Source organism: Syngnathus scovelli, chromosome 5, assembly GCF_024217435.2.
Source record: "Syngnathus scovelli strain Florida chromosome 5, RoL_Ssco_1.2, whole genome shotgun sequence".
NCBI lineage: Eukaryota > Metazoa > Chordata > Actinopteri > Syngnathiformes > Syngnathidae > Syngnathus > Syngnathus scovelli.
The window spans coordinates 2,771,635-2,788,828 of NC_090851.1; the positions used below are offsets into that span (position 1 = coordinate 2,771,635).

The 17,194-nt window shown below is 44.2% G+C and overlaps 1 long non-coding RNA gene across 3 annotated transcripts in view; it reads right to left on the reverse strand.

The window, feature by feature from the left end:
• Nucleotides 1-17,194, reverse strand: part of LOC125969052 (uncharacterized) — a 162,062-nt gene that overhangs the window by 113,192 nt on the left and 31,676 nt on the right. For all 3 annotated transcript variants that reach the window (XR_007481412.1, XR_007481411.1, XR_007481413.2), the window contains one exon: nt 13,949-14,043. This is a non-coding gene — a long non-coding RNA (uncharacterized lncRNA). The remainder of the gene's footprint in view (nt 1-13,948; nt 14,044-17,194) is intronic.

Consider the following 17,194-nt stretch of genomic DNA (forward strand, 5'->3'; position numbering starts at 1 on the left):
AAAAAAGTGAGCGGCGGCAAACTGACGACAAAGCGAGCGAATGTCGGACGTGACTATGGATCGCATTAAAGGCCCATTTGTCCGGATTACCTGCAGCAGAGACTTGGAACGGCGGCGAGTGAGAACAATAATGCGGTGGCAGGAGGGACTACTTTACAAGGTTACGCACAGATGTAACCCCGAAGATTGAATTGCTCAGCGTCTGGCTACTTGGAAAGTACTGCCTGAGACGATGGACGCCGCTGCCTCATGTTACACCGTGATGTGTACGGAATCATCTTAGAAACGATGTGAGGACTTTAAGACGTTCTTACTTGCTATGGTCAAGCACTCATACGGAGCCAGCCACACACATTTTGTTGTTTCTTTTTTTTGCTTGTGCCAATTATTTTGGCATGCAACTTCTTCCATAATTTGTCAGACTCACCTTATTACAATTTCAATATATTTAAAAAAAATTAGGCTTTGCAGGCTATTATTTTTCTCTTTCTAAAAATTTACTTTTTTTTTTCAAGATTTAACATTTTCAACCAAAAACTACCCATTCATTTTTAATGGGGCATTCAACTTAACAGATTCAAAACATTCAGCACATTTAGGTCCGCTTGGTAATGATTTTCAAGATGCCAAAAATGTCTACTTCCCACAAAAAAAAAAAAAAATCCCCATTTAATCCCATTTACCATAATAAATATCATTCCGTATCATTCAACTTGCATCCAAAAACATCCAATAGGTGACTTCACTCACGTTAAACGTACGCAGGGGTCCACTGCCTTCGTTTCTCCGTGACCTTTTGGTAATTGTATAATTTTGACTTGAAATGTTTCCCCGTTGAGAACGCCCTGATCCAAGCCAGATGTGTTTTTTAACCACTGTTATATAATAACGGCTACACAATACAAAGCATTAAGTCAGGAAGGTTGCAGACGTGCCGTGTTGTTTCATGAAGTGATGACAAACATGCTTTGGCACGGAAAACTGCAGAGCGGTAAACGAAGGCCTGAAGGGAACGAGGGGAGGAAGCGATAACGTCGTGCGCCGCAAAATCTGAATCGCATTCGATAATTTGACAACTGCTAAATTATTGGGCTTTGCACTCCTTGAAAAGTCAACAGTCCGATTGTAATATTGGACCAGGTCAGGGTGTTTCTCAAAACAATGAAAGTTTAGAGAAGAAGTCGACCATAAATGTCCATCTCAGAACATCATTTTTGGTCGCAGGCGTCGGAAAATCCTCACATGTACTTTCCCGGCAGCCGTGACTTGTCCTTTGCGTTCGCGACTGCCAAAAAAATCAGAACCAACTCATCCGAATCAACTCGTGGGCCTGTTGGTCAACATTTACGAGTTTCCCAATCACCCAAAATACCGTTCGACCGTGACCGTCTTTAACGTTGGCGGTCCGATTGTCGAGTGACGCAGTGCTAAATGGGATGTAGCTTTCCTGAGATGCCAAAGCTAACAATTTCTCGGATCAGCAAATTTAGCTGTATCATCAACCCAAGGATACATAATACCAGAATTGGATGGGTCGTTCGGGAGTTTCCCAAATTTCCCGATGGCCACCCTGACCACTTCTACGACAAAAGTGTATTTTAATGTAGGTCAACGAATGAATGTTTACGTTCACATAGCCTCCCAACCTATGTCGAATGCAAGCCATCAATTCTCCAGGAGCGGCCCAGTCGAAACAATGGCCCAGTAAAACGTGTGACAAGGGGGGCCAAACAAGACAGGTTTTGAGATGACCTGCCCAGACGGAGGTAGCAAGGGAGGCAGGTCAGAGAGGAAACGGCGGGACAATATGTTGAATAAAAGATAAGAACATTGTGCTTCACTTCAGAAAAGCATCTGCGCTCCGGCATTCTTTGGCCGCTTGTACCGCGCCGCGTACAAACTATCGACATGGAGCAAAAAAAAAAAAAGCTGATAATTAAATTACACGTGTTGTGGTCACAATGGTTTGCACATGTGGAAGGAGGAAGAGGGAACGCACGCTCGGATCGACTTGGGATGAATAATAAAGTAAAACGCAGAGCACAAAGGTTGTTAATGATGATGTCGTAAAAAACGGAAAGGAAGTCAGTGATTCCACCTAAGCCCGCAAATTATCATTTGACGCTTTTCCAAGATTTTTAAGAGGGGGAACATCCAAAGTGTTGGAGGTTTTGCATCTGCCTGTCCGCTTTTAACTGAGCAAGATATTGAATTATTTTGTGTCTCCAAAACAACCGCGGAAAATGCTAAAATGCTAGCATAAGTCTAGCTTTTCTTTATACGGTGGTCCAAATACAAAATGTCCGCTGTATACATCACATACATTCATGAAGTCATTCAAACGTGTAATTTGACATTTAAGTGAAGAAGTACTGCCTCTAAAATCAAAATATCGTCCAGGTTTGTTTCAAATAGCCAACGCTAGCGTTGTCGCTAGTTTTTAATGGTAGCTAAATCAGTCTCCATATAGGCGCAGCAGTAAAAAACAGCCTGGTGAGCACTGACTCAGCAAAATATACATCATGTTGGCGAAACGTTTCCAGACCACCTCGAGTGAATTTGCGAGACACCGCCATCTCATTCAACTTTAACAAAAGACATTCAAATGCGACTAACAACCCACGGCTGCGGCGCATCAAGCCGCAGTTTAGGGATAAAAAATGGCCCCGCGTCTCCTCTCGGATCCACGCTCAACAGTCCAGTCCCCGTCTTAATTGAGTCATATCCCCTGCGCTGCTCAGACCTTATCGTATCACGCTTTCTAATTGAGCCGCGCTGCTCGGCGAAGACAATGCGCCAGGAGCTCCGCCGAAGTTATTAATTTTCACTTTGTCCGAAGCTCTGTCCCAATTAGGTCCCCTGGCTGGGGCCGACAGGGCGGCTAACGTGATTACGGGACGAGCTTATTAGCCTGTAGTAGCATCGGCGAGCAGGGGAGGGGAGGGGGACCCTAAATGAGAATAACCTCGGAGAGTGATTACCGCATTCTATTCTGGTCTAACTGGTACCATTAGTTTAAATGTCTTATTTTTGATCACTCATTGTAAGTCTCTGGAAAAGTCTTGGGTCCTTCCGGTCCCGGGCAGCGTGAAGGCACAACGGATTGGTTAAGGAGAAACCGCACGAGCTGGAGCGCAGGCAAAGTTCATCGCACGCCAGCAGCGATGGCATCAATCCAGTCCTGGCGCTCGGCCACATCACAGTCAACTGGCAGAGGTGATTTGACGAGCCCGGGGATAAACCAGTCTTCCCAATTAAGTATCAGCGCCCCGAGTCCATCTTAGTTTTGTTTACTTCTGCTCAGGTTTTTTATTTTTTTACTTACTGGCCTGAAACCACAAGCACTGTTGAATAGTGCGAGTTGACAAAACTAAAGTAGTAAAATAAAATGAGCAATGGTGGGAAGGAACAACAAAAAAGTAAGGAAGTAGGCTTCGACCTAATTCTTATTTTTCCCTCCGAAGTGAACGGCAACTTTATTAATCTGTTCCAGCTCGCGTGCTCCTTCTTGGCCACCGGGGGCAGTATAATTCAATCACGTAGACAAATGAAGAGTTTTATCGCGAGAAAGTTTTCAAGTTCTACAACTGACAACTGATTCGAATCGATTAATTCCACAATATGTCCATTTCAATATGTATATCGATCAATTTTCGAGCATTCTTTATTGATTTATTTACTTATGTATTATTATTATTATTTATTTATGTATTTTTTCTGTTTGTTGGTTTATATTTTGTTTGTTTGTTGTATGGCACTTTAGAGTGTGATTTGTTTTGTTTTTTCTTTTTTGTTTTGGATGTTCGAAATAAAGATATCAATCAATCAATCAATCAATCAATCAATTCCACAAAATTTCCATTTCAATGGCAGTGTTTGTAGGGCTTTTGGTGAATTTGCCATTTTAGATCATTTGCGCCAATTTTTCTTCATGAATTCAGCTACTTTAAGTCATTGCAACTTTGCGGAGAAGAAAAAAAAAGCGGCTGATGCTGCTTCCCCGCTCAAAGTTGTCCGCAACCGCAGCATGTATCCACCGCCCCCCTTTCATGTTCAGCACCACGGCGGCCTCGTTCAATCAGACACCATCGCGAGGATGAAAAGTTTTGAAGCCATCTCGTCCGAGCGATTCCTCAGATGGCGCCTTCCATCGCCCTGAGTGCCAAAAATCCCAAGCCCACTCCAGTGCCCACGGGGGATGTTTTAATGACAAGCTCGCCACGACTGGGCTTCACCCACCGCGATTAAGGTTAGCCTTCATGATCAGAGGCGGCGCCGTACAAACAGTTAGTCCAGGAAAACAAGAGCGAGGGAGTGGGAGAGCGCTTTGACATGAAGACACCTGCCCACTCAGCAACTCCTTCAACCCTCACTTTTTTTTTTTTTTCTTTTTTGGAAGGCCACGGGGGCCGCGTCGCCGCTAGCTGCCCGGCTAACAAGAACGGCGTCCTGCGGATGAGAGAAGAGTGACAGGGGGCTCGGCAACATGGAGGGGGGGAAAGAAAAAAAAAAAGAATCCTCTGATTAATATTTCATTTCGGAACTTGGGCCTTCGGATGTCTCCAAAGTTGTCTTAGATGACTTAGCGCTGAGGCTACAAAAGTCAAACGTGTCAATCCTCTCTTCCTGAATCTGTCGGGGTTTTTTTTTTTTTTTTTGCAAGCAGGTCAAATATTTTCATCTACAAAGAACTCCGCTTTGATTTTTGCAGTTGCCTATTTTAATCAGAAATTGCTGTCTTGTAATTTGTGAATAATAAAAAGGTATTCCAGTAAGTTTATCAAAAAGGAAAATACATTTGTAATGGAATTGCACCATTTCTAATTTGATCTTGAGGAAATACAGTGGATAGAAAAAGTCTACACACCCTGCTGAAATGCCAGGATCAATCTCAATCTTGCTTGTGAAATTGAATATAGATTTTTTTACAGCATTTTAGCTTATTTATCACTTGGTGTAGTAATATATAGTGGCAATATTTTGATTGAAATTTCAATAATAAAATATTTTAAATCAATACATTCATTTTTGGACTTATTATATTTTTATTTCTGTATTTGGGATATTTATTTCTAATTTTACTTTAATACAATATATTCTAAGTCTTTTTATTTCATATATTTTTGATTGTTTTGTTGTTTTTTTAAAAAGGTGCTTAAACATTAAATATGTATGATTGTCCCTGGCATTTGTCTTCAAAATTGTGCTGGACGGGACTACAAGCAAAACAAATAAATTAAAAAAAATAAACACGATGGTCTCACCCACCTAAAAAGCGTGTCTGTTTATTGTTATTTTCCAAATATTTGCTCGAAGGAAATGAGAAGGTTGCACAAATCAATAATCAGCAAAGTCCAATTATGGAAAAGTACAGATTGAGGATCTGATGCGATGCCAAGCACACTTTTGCCTAAAAACTTGCACTTGTTTTTTTTCTTCCTTACACAAACAAAAGACAAATATGAAATTCTAATGTTGCGAGCCACAAGCTATTTGCGTGCGGTGTGACCAGGCTACGCTGGGCGCGCGCGAGACCCATATTTAAATGTGGACTGGAAGGCTGATGAAAAATGTATCTCTTAAAACACCATTTCCATTCAAGCCGCATTATTGAGCCCGACCGACAACAGCAAGTCATCCGCCCGCCTCTCGTTTCGATTACCATAATGTAATTGGGGTCGCAAAAGTGGCTTTGAAGACGAGAAATCGACGCCACATTTTGGCGTCGACCTTTAATTTTGCGTGTTACACAATCCTCGGCTTCCATGGGTCAACCTCGTTGATTATTCACAGAGAAAAACGAGCAGCTGTTGACGGCGGACAGCCACATTCCTTGGCAGCCCCCCCCCCCCCTTCGCATTTCAATTTGTCTTAGAGCAAAAAAAAAAAAAAAAAAAAAGCCTTAAATAGCGCAGCCGTGGCCTTTTTCCCACACAGGTCCCGGCGAGGTGAAGAAGAAGCCCACTCCTGCCATCGTAACGGCAGATACGACGGGGTCTTTGCGAGAGGTTAAAACATTCTGCTGGAAGAGGAGAGGCGAGGAGGCTGGAGGAGAGCGAAGGGAGGGGGGAGGGGGGGGTTTGGAAGACAGTCCCTCACAGCTAAGCAAAAAACAGCGCTCGGATTTTTAACAGCGAGTGCCAGGTGGTCACAGGATGAATTCACGCGGGGCCGTTGCAGAACGCGAGCGGCAAGAGATTATCGCGCGGCTTCGGAGCCTAAGGCCACGGCAGGGAAGGCTGATTGGAGGCCCAGGAGAGGCCGCGTCTCACAATCACCCCCCCTCAGGTCTACACAGAGGTGTGGGCCCAATCCAGAGAGACACGCAGGGTCTGGTGAGCTGGTTCACCTCGCCACAGGCGGACCTCCCATCGGGACGGTGGAGGCCCGAAGGCCACACGCATACTCGACGAGGAGCGCACTCGCATCCTCGCCCAACAAGTTTCTTTGAGCAGATCTTTGGCAGCGGGCTTCCTTGTCGAGGGACCGGCGGTCCCGAGGAGCGAAGGGTTAATCTCAAACAAGAGAGCCTCGTACGCTTCTCCGCCAGAACCCGGAGCGAGCCGCGCTTGGAAACGACTAATGTATGCATGTGTGCGGTCGTGCAAAAGGTGATGCAGACCTAAGCCCGTCAGAAAATAAATAGACTCCGCACACTTTGATGTTCTGCGTGGACTCCAGAGAGTCTATTTCTGATTTCGCAATGTCAAGAACTTCACGAATTTAAAGGAAATGAGTTCAGCCGCTTTGATTGGCCAGGAAATAAGTCGGCTGTGTTCACTCCTACAACGGCGCAACCACCCTTTTCCTTACCGAACGAAAGAAAACTAATGTCGGACACTAAAATAGATATTCACAAACTATCAAACATTAACGTGATGAAGCCACAGATGAGACTTGCAGATCCATCAAAGTCCAGACCAACTGGTTAAGTACCCAAGGAAGTAAGAACCTTTCTAAAAAGTCATCTGCATGATGTTTTTAACCACCATTTAAACGTTGTTCACTTTGGCCTTTCGGTGTCTTCACTTCTAGATAAATTATTGACTGGCTAATTTGGTCCGCCGGCCCTGAGAGACGCCACAACGTCGGCATGACAGCTTGATCTATTAGTCGGAGGCCGACGACAGCCTCGTTCCGGCATCGCCCGTGACGGTGTGTGCGTGGAGTGTCAAAGTGCGAGTAGGTGGGTGCGGTGAATTGGGGGGGGGTCCCGCTCATTCTCTGTTGCATTAGTACAGGAGCAGGACTGGGACACATCAACATCTTAATCAATACGTGAGAGTCAATTACTGAGGAAGCGCGTGCTTAAGCAAGATCTGATTATTGGGTTCATGTTCAGTCCACCAAATGGAGCAAATCAATGTGATGTGATATGTGCTATATACAACACACACACACACACATTGTGTCACCTCCCCCTGTGCTCCATCTCCCGACCACACTGTCACCCTTCTTCTCAAATTTCTCACAAAGAGAGAAGGCAGAGATGCCGATTACAGGGACAAAGAGGATGGATTGATATCCACCCAACACAGGTGTTATTAAAAATTCATATTCGTCTCTGTATTTATACTCCTCAAATGTTGTTGTCATGGACGGCGGCCCGGAGAGTTTTTATTAATGTTCTACTAGCGAGCCGAGAAGGTGAACTACTTTTGTCTAAATGATGCTCCTCAACTTATACTAAATCACAACGAGTCAGATTTGCTTTTAGCCATAACTCATCAGCGTGGATTTTTTTTTTTTCCACAGGACCTACGGGCTGGATCTTAAGTGACAACCAAACGTAAATAGGTGATAGTAGAAACACCGTCAGAAAAATCAATATCTCGGGAATTTTTATTTTTTAAGGCTTTTATTTTGGTTCTTTTCTTTTCCTTTTTTTTTTGTATCTCATAAGCCGGCAACTTGCAGCCGTTGCTTCGGCTGAATCATAGCAATATTGATTTGATTATGTAAAACCTCGGAGGAACCTCAAGCCAGATGTAGAAATAACTCACCTGAGTCGAGTGGGAGCGCACACACACACACACTTACACACACAGAGAGGACAAAGAGACCAAACCAGGAGAGCGATGCGGGGATAAAAGCATAATTACTCCTCTTTACAGACAAAATCATTTTGAGTCCCCATTTTCCAAGTATTGCGCCGCTTCCATTTGTGGCTTCCTGCTTCCTCTATCCTCAATGATAATTAACATGCTACACTGTATTATATTTGGAGAAATGGCAGTTACGAACTGGCCAGAAAAGTCAACTACGGCCAAAAGTGTGTGTGCGCGCGTGTGTGTGTGTGTGTGTGCGTCACAGATAAATAGAAAAGCATAGAAATGTTTTGCTCTGTGATCTGTGGCACCCTCTTCTGGAGCCACAATTTCTCACTGTCTCCAGTCCACAATGCTGAGTCAATACACAACCATCTTTTAAAAAAAATAAATAAATAAAAAACAGCAGCCTGTTTAAAAAGTAAACGACGGATCCCGTTTGTATCGTGTTGCTAACCAAAACAGCAGCACCCGCTGAAGCATTTCATCGACGGTGCTGTGGTGGAGAGGGTGAGCTGCACCAAGTTCCTGGGGGTGCACATCAGTGAGGACCTCTCCTGGTCCGAAAACACCTCGTCACTGGCAAAGAAAGCTCAGCGCCGCTTGTACTTCCTGCGGAAGCTCAGGCGTGCATGTGCTCCTCAGGCAGTCCTGTCTACATTTTACCGTGGCACCATTGAGAGCGTCCTCACCAGTTGCATCGCTGTCTGGGGTGGTAACTGCACTGAGCAGAACTTGAAGGCCCTGCAGCGCATAGTGAATACGGCTGGTAAGATTATTGGTGCTTCGCTACCCTCCCTGAAGGACATTTACACCTCCCATGTCGCCCGCAAGGCAACCTCGATTGCCAGAGATGTGAGTCACCCGGCTCACTCTTTGTTTGACCTTCTGCCCTCTGGGAAGAGGTACAGGAGCCTGCGCTCCCGCACCACCAGACTCGCCAACAGCTTCTTTCTCCAGGCTGTTAGGGCCCTGAACTCGCTACCCCCTTCTGCGTAGCGTGCGGCACTGTTGCGCTATTTTCGGGAATGTCTGCTGTACGCGCACTTGCTCCTTTTTTTTTTTTCTGCTCCTCCTATTTATTTATTTATTTATTTATTGTTGTGTTATTTATTCATTATTTATTCAGCACGCTTTTGTTATACTTGTTTACTTGTTTGTCTGTTGTGAGCCATGTCTTGTCACCGTGGGATAGGGGGGAACGAAATTTCGGTTTCTTTGTGTGTCTTTGGCATGTGGAGAAATTGACAATAAAGCTGACTTTGACTAAAAAAATTTAAACGGTTTCTCGGGTTATTAAAATTGTACAGACCTACTATATATGAAAAGAATAGTAAAAATAAATATTTTACATTTACAATTTGTTCCTGCACATATGAATTAGGGGCCGTTGAAATCCTTATAAAAAGTGAACAAGCCCCTGATAGGAAAAAAAATTCCCCTCCGCTGCTCTAATGTACGACTATGCTAGCGATCCAAGACAAGACGCTTTTGGGCGGGCACTAATTGGGCCACCTTTGTTCCCCGCCTCGCTGCATTATGGGAGCCACGTGTCCGGGGGGGCTCTGCCTTTAACCGCCCGAAATTACCATTCCACCTCAGTGAATCTCCGTCCCAATCAAACGACTGGAACATTGTGGTCAAGCCGCCGTAATTGGGCCGGGCTGGCGTCCCATGTAAAAACACTAATCAGATCACACGAGGGAGGGAGGGAGGGAGGGGGGGGCTTCAAACGGGAAGATGAGGTTTCAAGCAATCTATGCGAGCGTGTGATTAGGTGGGCACAAAATGGACCACAACGGTCGATCTCATTATATGGACAAAACATTGCCCCTTTTGTTCTCGTGTGCGCATTTTAAAAGTCACCCACACTTGCAGCTCCAAAAATGGAAAGCAGATCTGAAATGAATGACAAAAGAAACGCCGAAACTGTTTGCAAACAGCAACAGAGTTTTTGTTCGAAAAATATTTGAGAATACGGAGGACCATTTATGATTTTGCTGTGATTTTATGAGGTGATTGACATGAGAGGCGGGAAGAAAAAAAAAAAAAGAGGTCCCAAACTTTATTTTTCACGGACCATTAAAGTTAAAGGCTCCCCTCAAAGCTTTTACACGTTGTAAAAACGTTACTGCGTTGCGTTATTCCTTCAACTCTGATAAGTTCACCAAGGTCTGAAATGAAAAGAGGCCGGCCAGGAAGGGCGTTCTTTGTCGGCGATTTTGTTTTTTTTCATAGCTTAAAATATAAATAAGCGAGCCCTTGAAAGTGGAAAAATTAAGATCTTTGATTTGGAGAAGATTTTTAGCACTAGAAATAAGCAGAAATGAGCAACACACTAAAAATATCAAACAAAAAAAAATTAAAAATTGCACACAAAGTTTAGATTACTGGCATTGAATTTCGGCATGATTGGTTATTAATGAGATCTAGCGCGGCGCATTACAAAGCTAACCTTTATTGACGCTTTTAAGAGTAAACATCAATTCCAGTCGCGCGTAATCATATCAAGCTAATCGCCATCGACTTGCACTTGGATGAAGAAAATAGAAGCGGCGGCAACCAAACCCAAGATCCGTTAGTTAGTATACTAAAACCAAAATGGTATTTCTTTTTCTAAATAAATCCCAGCTCCTCACTACAAAAATACTTTTATTTGAGGCAGGCGTTTATTTCTTGTACCTCACGTGGACGACGTAACCTGAACTCATCCAATTTTCTTCTCACAATCAAGAGAAACTCCCCGACGTGAAGCGGTTAAACAAACGCAAAGAAAGCCGCGCCGACGGTATTGCTTTACGCCGAGCGGGCGGGCAGCCATGCATCAAGCGGGCCGCACGCAAACAAGAGTAGCTCCATCCGTCATCCGCGCTGACACAAACAACTGCACGGTGTCATAAAACTCGCATTTGTCACGACACGTAGTGATTCGTCAGGAGACCATCATTCATCGTTTCTAATGGCCTCCCGCCCGGCTTCTCTGCCTAGCCGGCGACGGTAATGCTGTTTAAATGCCCGGCGGAGCGGCGCGCAACACCAGATAGCATCCATCTCCACCAATCAGCCCAGCAGTACCTGCGAGAGCCCCCAGAGAGCCTCCGCATTAGGACAGTTAGGGTGCTTTCTGGTCTGGTTAGTGGATTAAGATCTCCTTACACGAGCTTCGATGGATCGCTAGTAGCGCAGCCGCAAAGCTAGCTTTGGTGTCGCTAGGTTAGCCATGCTAAAATGCTAAGAGTAAGGGTTGTGGTTGCTTTGAATCCGAAAAAATATTAGTTTTTAGCACAGACTAATCAATTTTACATGCTGTAGTTGGCCTAATAAGTTTATTTGTTTTGGGGAGGGGGGGGGGGGTCACTGCAGATACACAGGCATGGACACATTCGGAGTTTCGAAACACTGAGCAAAACAAGCAAACAGTGCAATTATAAGGCAATCCTACGCACATAAAAACACTGTACAAATGGCAATAAACTGGATAATGACCCGGGGATGCCAATGTAATATATTCACCGCCGCTTTTTAATTGTAGCCGCGTTTGCCCTCACCGTTTCATGTTATGGGGTCAGGCGTTTTAAACTTTTCACAGCTGCGTCGAGAGGAAAAAGGGGACAGCATCCCGAGGCGCTTTTCAGTTTGAGAGCCGAGTGGCCGTGCCAGCGCCTGAGACTTGGATTCATTAGCCGCTTTTTTTTTTTTTTGCAGCGCAAACATTACCTTACAAGGCGCGGCCATATGCTGGCGAGGATCCCGCTCTCGCCTTGTTTCAATTACACGGAATCAAAGTTCGCAGGTATGCTAGGCGCAAAGGGCTTTATAGGAAGACGGCAAGGGAGGCAAAGCGGGATTTACAAAGTCCTTGCCTCCCTCATCGCCCGTGAAAGCCAGCCTTGTTTTATTGGAGGACGATTGCAAAACAAAGAAAAGTGGTAGTTTGGCCGAGCAACAACGCGATTCCTCTTCCAACTCTTACAGTAAGCGTAGAAGTTGCGATTATAGTTCCCGCTTTGATTTGACGCAACTTGTCGGCCTTGTTAAAACGTCTGAAAGCATCGGAGCCGGATTACGTGTCACACCGCAAATGTATGCGTCTCATTAGCGACGTTTGGCAATCGTAGCGATGCGGGGCGGCACTTGAGCCGTGTTTTCGGGACTCCTGCGGAGAACTCCGCGTTGCCCCTGAAGCGAATGTACTCATACGCGCACCGTTGAAGTCTTTATTAGTCATGAGGTAATGGCACTGGAAGGTGATCAAGGCAACGGTTCAAAATGTGACCTGAGCGAAAGGCACGAGATGGCAAGTTTGAGTGCCGACACGCAAAAAATGCACATAAATTCAATGACGACTGCCGGCCCCCTTTGACCGAAAATAAAAAAGTGCCTGGGAATTTTGTGGACCATCCATGAACTTAAAAACAATAAAAGGTTCAATCAATTGTAAAAACTATGACTCCTCTCTGAAATATTCGAGAATTTAGTTCAGGACTCTTTGAAATATTCTGACATTTTCGCATTTGACATTTTTGGTTGTTTTTAGCGGTCTCAGCTACCAAGGCGTCATTGCAGAAGGCTAGCTAGCAACAGCGAGTTAGTAGCCGCTAGCTCTGAGTTGCTAATAGTAACAGATTCCTTCATGAAGTTACATTTCACTCCGAAAGTCTTGATAGCGTGTTTATATATATATATGTATATTTTTATGGTGTGATACGTCTTGGTATTGTCTTGCTAAAAACGGTTTTCATAGGCTAATGTGGCTAAGCAACAAGGCAAATCAAGAGTCAATCTCGAGACGGCGGGCAAATTACAATGAGCCCCGGTAACATCATTTCACATCCTATTGAGCGTTTTACTGTACGGCAATGACACTCGCATCAAAGTTACTGAGTGTCTTGTCAGCTGTTTAGCAACTTCACTTATATCTGGCCGTGCCATCTCAAAATCAATAGCATATTTTCTCACCGATAAATAATGTAGGCCTGAGAAAAGACCAAATGCATGCATCGACAGTCGGCTGCAATTAGCCAACGGCGGCCCCCGTGTAAGTGATGACAGCGGCTCCCTCCCTGCCTCCGGCACACATTGGATCAGCAGAAAATCAAGACTTGGAGCCACTTTGTCACCGGCAGAGGGAATGAGTCCTAATGGGGGGTGGGGGTGGGGGTGGGGGGAGTCGCGCTACCCTTCGTCGCCACTGCATTTGCTGCTCAAGCATTTTCTCCAGGCCAATGGAGCAGCCCTGACCAGATTCCAGATCCCTTCATCTAAGCCGTTAATATGCTCTGGTAAAGACTGCAACCGCCGCAAACCGAGGTTAGTCAAGAGGCACAAGAGTGGGGGAGTGGATTGAGTGCGGACGTGAGTGTCTGGTCACAATGACAGCTTGAACTTTCCTCCAACTCCCTAAAATTCTAGAATTGGGAACGCGGCCAAGCGGTATGGGTTGGGATATAGACTTCGGTTTGTTCTTACTATTTTTCAGGAATGACATTCCATCCAAGGAGATGGATGAAGAAAATGTTATTCGACTCTCTAAAAGGCATCTTCAGTTCTGGTGAAAAGTATTGAACTCAGTTTTTAGCTTGATGACCTCAAATTTTATGGTGGGTATTTTTATTGCCATCTAAAGTCAAAACCGATTTAAGTCTAACTATGTGTAAGCATGGCGGGACCAGGGCAAGCTGCCCTGGTGGTGACAGAGACTCTGTCACCACCCTGCAGGTGTCTTCACGTGATGGAGAGGGCTCTGGGAAACATTTATATCTCAAATCCACTTTATCGACCGCGCCGCTGTCAGAGCCCTGGCAAGCGGCTCTTAGCGAAGAGCGCGCTGACACGAGGAAGCCTCCGCACGCCGAGTACTCCCCCCCCCCCCCCCCCAACCCGAACCTTTATCCACCCACCTTTTTAGCTGGAACCTCTTTATGGTGATTGTTTTATCAGCGTTCCTGTCCGTCCCCGGGGAGGTGGGCGGCCCGCGGAGGATGACCCTCATTTTCTGAAAGCAAAGTGTTCAGTATTGATCAGTGGGAATGAGCGGCCTGTGACATGGGTTAATTTACTGGACCTGGGAAGGTTCATTGTTTCCTGTCATTCCTCAACTCATGGCGATGACCTTTACCACCCTGTCCTACAATTGTGTGTGTGTGAGCTTGTGTGTGTGTGTGTCTGTACGCACACTCGCACATGTGGCTTGACTGTTCACTGGCTGAGCATAAAAATATTTGGAAAACAAGGGAAGAAAATCTGGTTATGTGAATTGAGTCTGAATTTTAGTCAGAAAAAAATTACGTTACAAAATGTCATCCATATTTGAGATTATGCCTGAGGAGAGAATAAAAATACAATCAAATGGGGGGAAAAAAAACATTTAATAATAAATGAAGCTGTGATTCTGGATTCTTTTTTCTAACATAGTTGGAATAAAAATGTAAGGAAAATATATGCTAATTAGGCAATGTTGATCAAATGAAAATTAAGTATGAGGAAAAAATAATGAGGAGAAAACATGACAATGGATTGAAAAACGATGGGCGGAAGTCGTAATGACAACGTATGACAAGTGATCAGGCGCACAAGCCAACACTATATCGATAGGTGACCATCTTGAAGACGGGATCAATACGCAATTCATAACCTGTGCTGAGAGGCGGGGGTCAAAGGTGAACATGAGTGGGTGAAAAGGCCACTTTAGTTACATGGAAAGGTCAAAGCCTTAATGGGAGGCGCAATGGGGGAAACGGCCTAACATGGACTTTAATATTCTTCATAAACACAACTGACCAAAGGAATTATTTGGGAGAAGATTGAATAATTGTTTAACTTAAATATACAAGTTTCTTAACAACTAATTTATTTTAAAATTTACCATTCATTTTTATATACATATATTTTTAAACATATTCCTATTTTACCGCCATGCAAAAAACTCTACTCTAAAAATTATTATTATTAATTATTTTGTCTTGTCTTGGACTTGCAAAGATGATGTCACTGACAACTTTTTTGTATTCATAATTAAATGTGCTTTATGTAAATTAATAAAACAATTCAATAGTAAGAGCAAATACATTTATTAATTAATTTATTTATCAAATAATCAAATAAAATCCAAGTCGAGCATGGACAAGTTGTCTTTTAATTCAGATTTCTTCGCCCAGCATGTGCCATGTTTACTTAACTTGAAAGTAATCTTTATTTATTTTGCCTTCTTTTGAAAGATTCTCCCATCTTGGGATGGAGGTAATAAATCTGTGAGGTGTCATCTCAGGCACAACTCCGCCCGCCCTCCCCTCCTTTCCAGTCCAGGTTCGCGTGAGCGACGCCACTTCTGATTAGCACTGCCTCTCTCTCGCAGGAAGTCAGCCGACAGGAACAAAGTGATTACTGCCCATCTTGAGGGGCCCAACAGGATTGCATTCATATTTATAAACGAAATTTGGCAATTTGACGAGAATAAATTCTCAATTTTGATTTTTGAAAAATATTTTTTGAAGTCTAATTTTGAAGTAAAAAATAAAATATACATTCATTTTAGCAGGATGAATGGATAGATTTTTTTTTTTAATTAAAGGATTTTTGATAGATACTTTATTTTTTATTTTTCTTAATTTAAACGAGTTTTGAACGTACTTTGCATCAACACTGTGTAGCCGATACGCTCGTGAGAATATCGCAATATCAATACCACAAAATGAATTGGCCTATCGCTCGTATCGATACAGCCAAAATATTCCAGATAATTCAGACGCACGCAGTGAAAGAAAACCGAGCGATTCCGTGGCTCCGTCTCATCAGAGCTGTGTTGTCTGTCATTCACAATCGCTGCAGATGAGTCGGAACCCTTTGAAGTTTTCCGACGTTAAAAGGCTCAAACGCAACCCAAACGCGTCTTCTCTGCTCGTCAAATGAAATTAGCCGGCGGCGAAGACGAGGGGTTGGATGCTGCCCTCCGCAGCCACACCTAATCATTCTGACGGTAGCAAAGACGTCAGCGCTCGCCCCCGTTGGGGGGGAGGCGGAATTAAAACCGAGGGGAGGGGCAAAAAAAAAAAGGCTGCCATAGTATTTAACAACGCTCTCTCCAAACAAAACAAAGTTTCGCCACCAAATCAATACCAGGAAACTTTGCGCAAAGTTGACTTGGAAATTTGCGGAGAAAATCGTAGCGTGAGGCCATGAATCAATTACGAGGCTGGACGGGATGGTCCCTCCTATGAACCGCGTTCCAGACAGTGATACTTATCGGGCGTATAAGTACGCAAGGGGGTGGGGGGGCTCCCGCTATTATTTGAAGCCCGGCTCCTCGACAAAACGAGCTAACTGCCAAAGGAGATAAGGGGATTTAGAGATCCAAAGAAATAGAGATTTAAAAATTAATGGCGGAAAGGATTTTCCTTCATGTATCTACAACTTGTAAGCTGAACTCGGCTTATAAAGAGGAGCCACGGAGACAAATTGCATTTTAGAATAAAGTGATGGCGAAAGGGGAAAAACAAGCTGTGAATATTTAATGGAGCTCCGCAGACTCCTGGCAAACAAATCAATAAGGTGATAGTAAACATAAGGAGACTCAAAGTACGGGCGAGGAGGGAGGACAGGTGTCAGAATTTAGGTTTCTTTTGACATTTGTGAAGGTTAGGAGATTGTAAGTGTCTCTGGGTGTCAGTCAGTCGGCTCCAAAGGTCAGAGCCACTCTATTTTCCTTCGTTAATTACAGCCACAGACGTCTCGGCGTAAATGGCCGGCGAAAGGTTGGAACCGGAAAATGAATAAATACATTGATATTTACACGTCGGTTCAGAAGGCACGTGTGGCGTGTTGCGGGCGTCGACGTCAAAGCTGTGACGACGTGCTCCGAGATGCCGTAAAAGAAGTTGACTGTACTACTTTGGAATTGTATTTCTTTCCTGATGGCAAAATCCATTTCCGTTCATTGCGTCCACACATATTCCGGGAAGTCAGTTTTGAGTGTGGCGCTATAATGAGCCCAATGCCTTTCACACTCGCAGATAGCCAGATGCAAACATCATTAAAGTTTGATGGGGCTCGAAGAAAGGCCGGAGTCTGAGCGGGACTCGAGGACAAAACGTGTTCAACGCTATGGCCGGTGAAATATGAAAAGTATACAAATAAATAAATATAGAAAT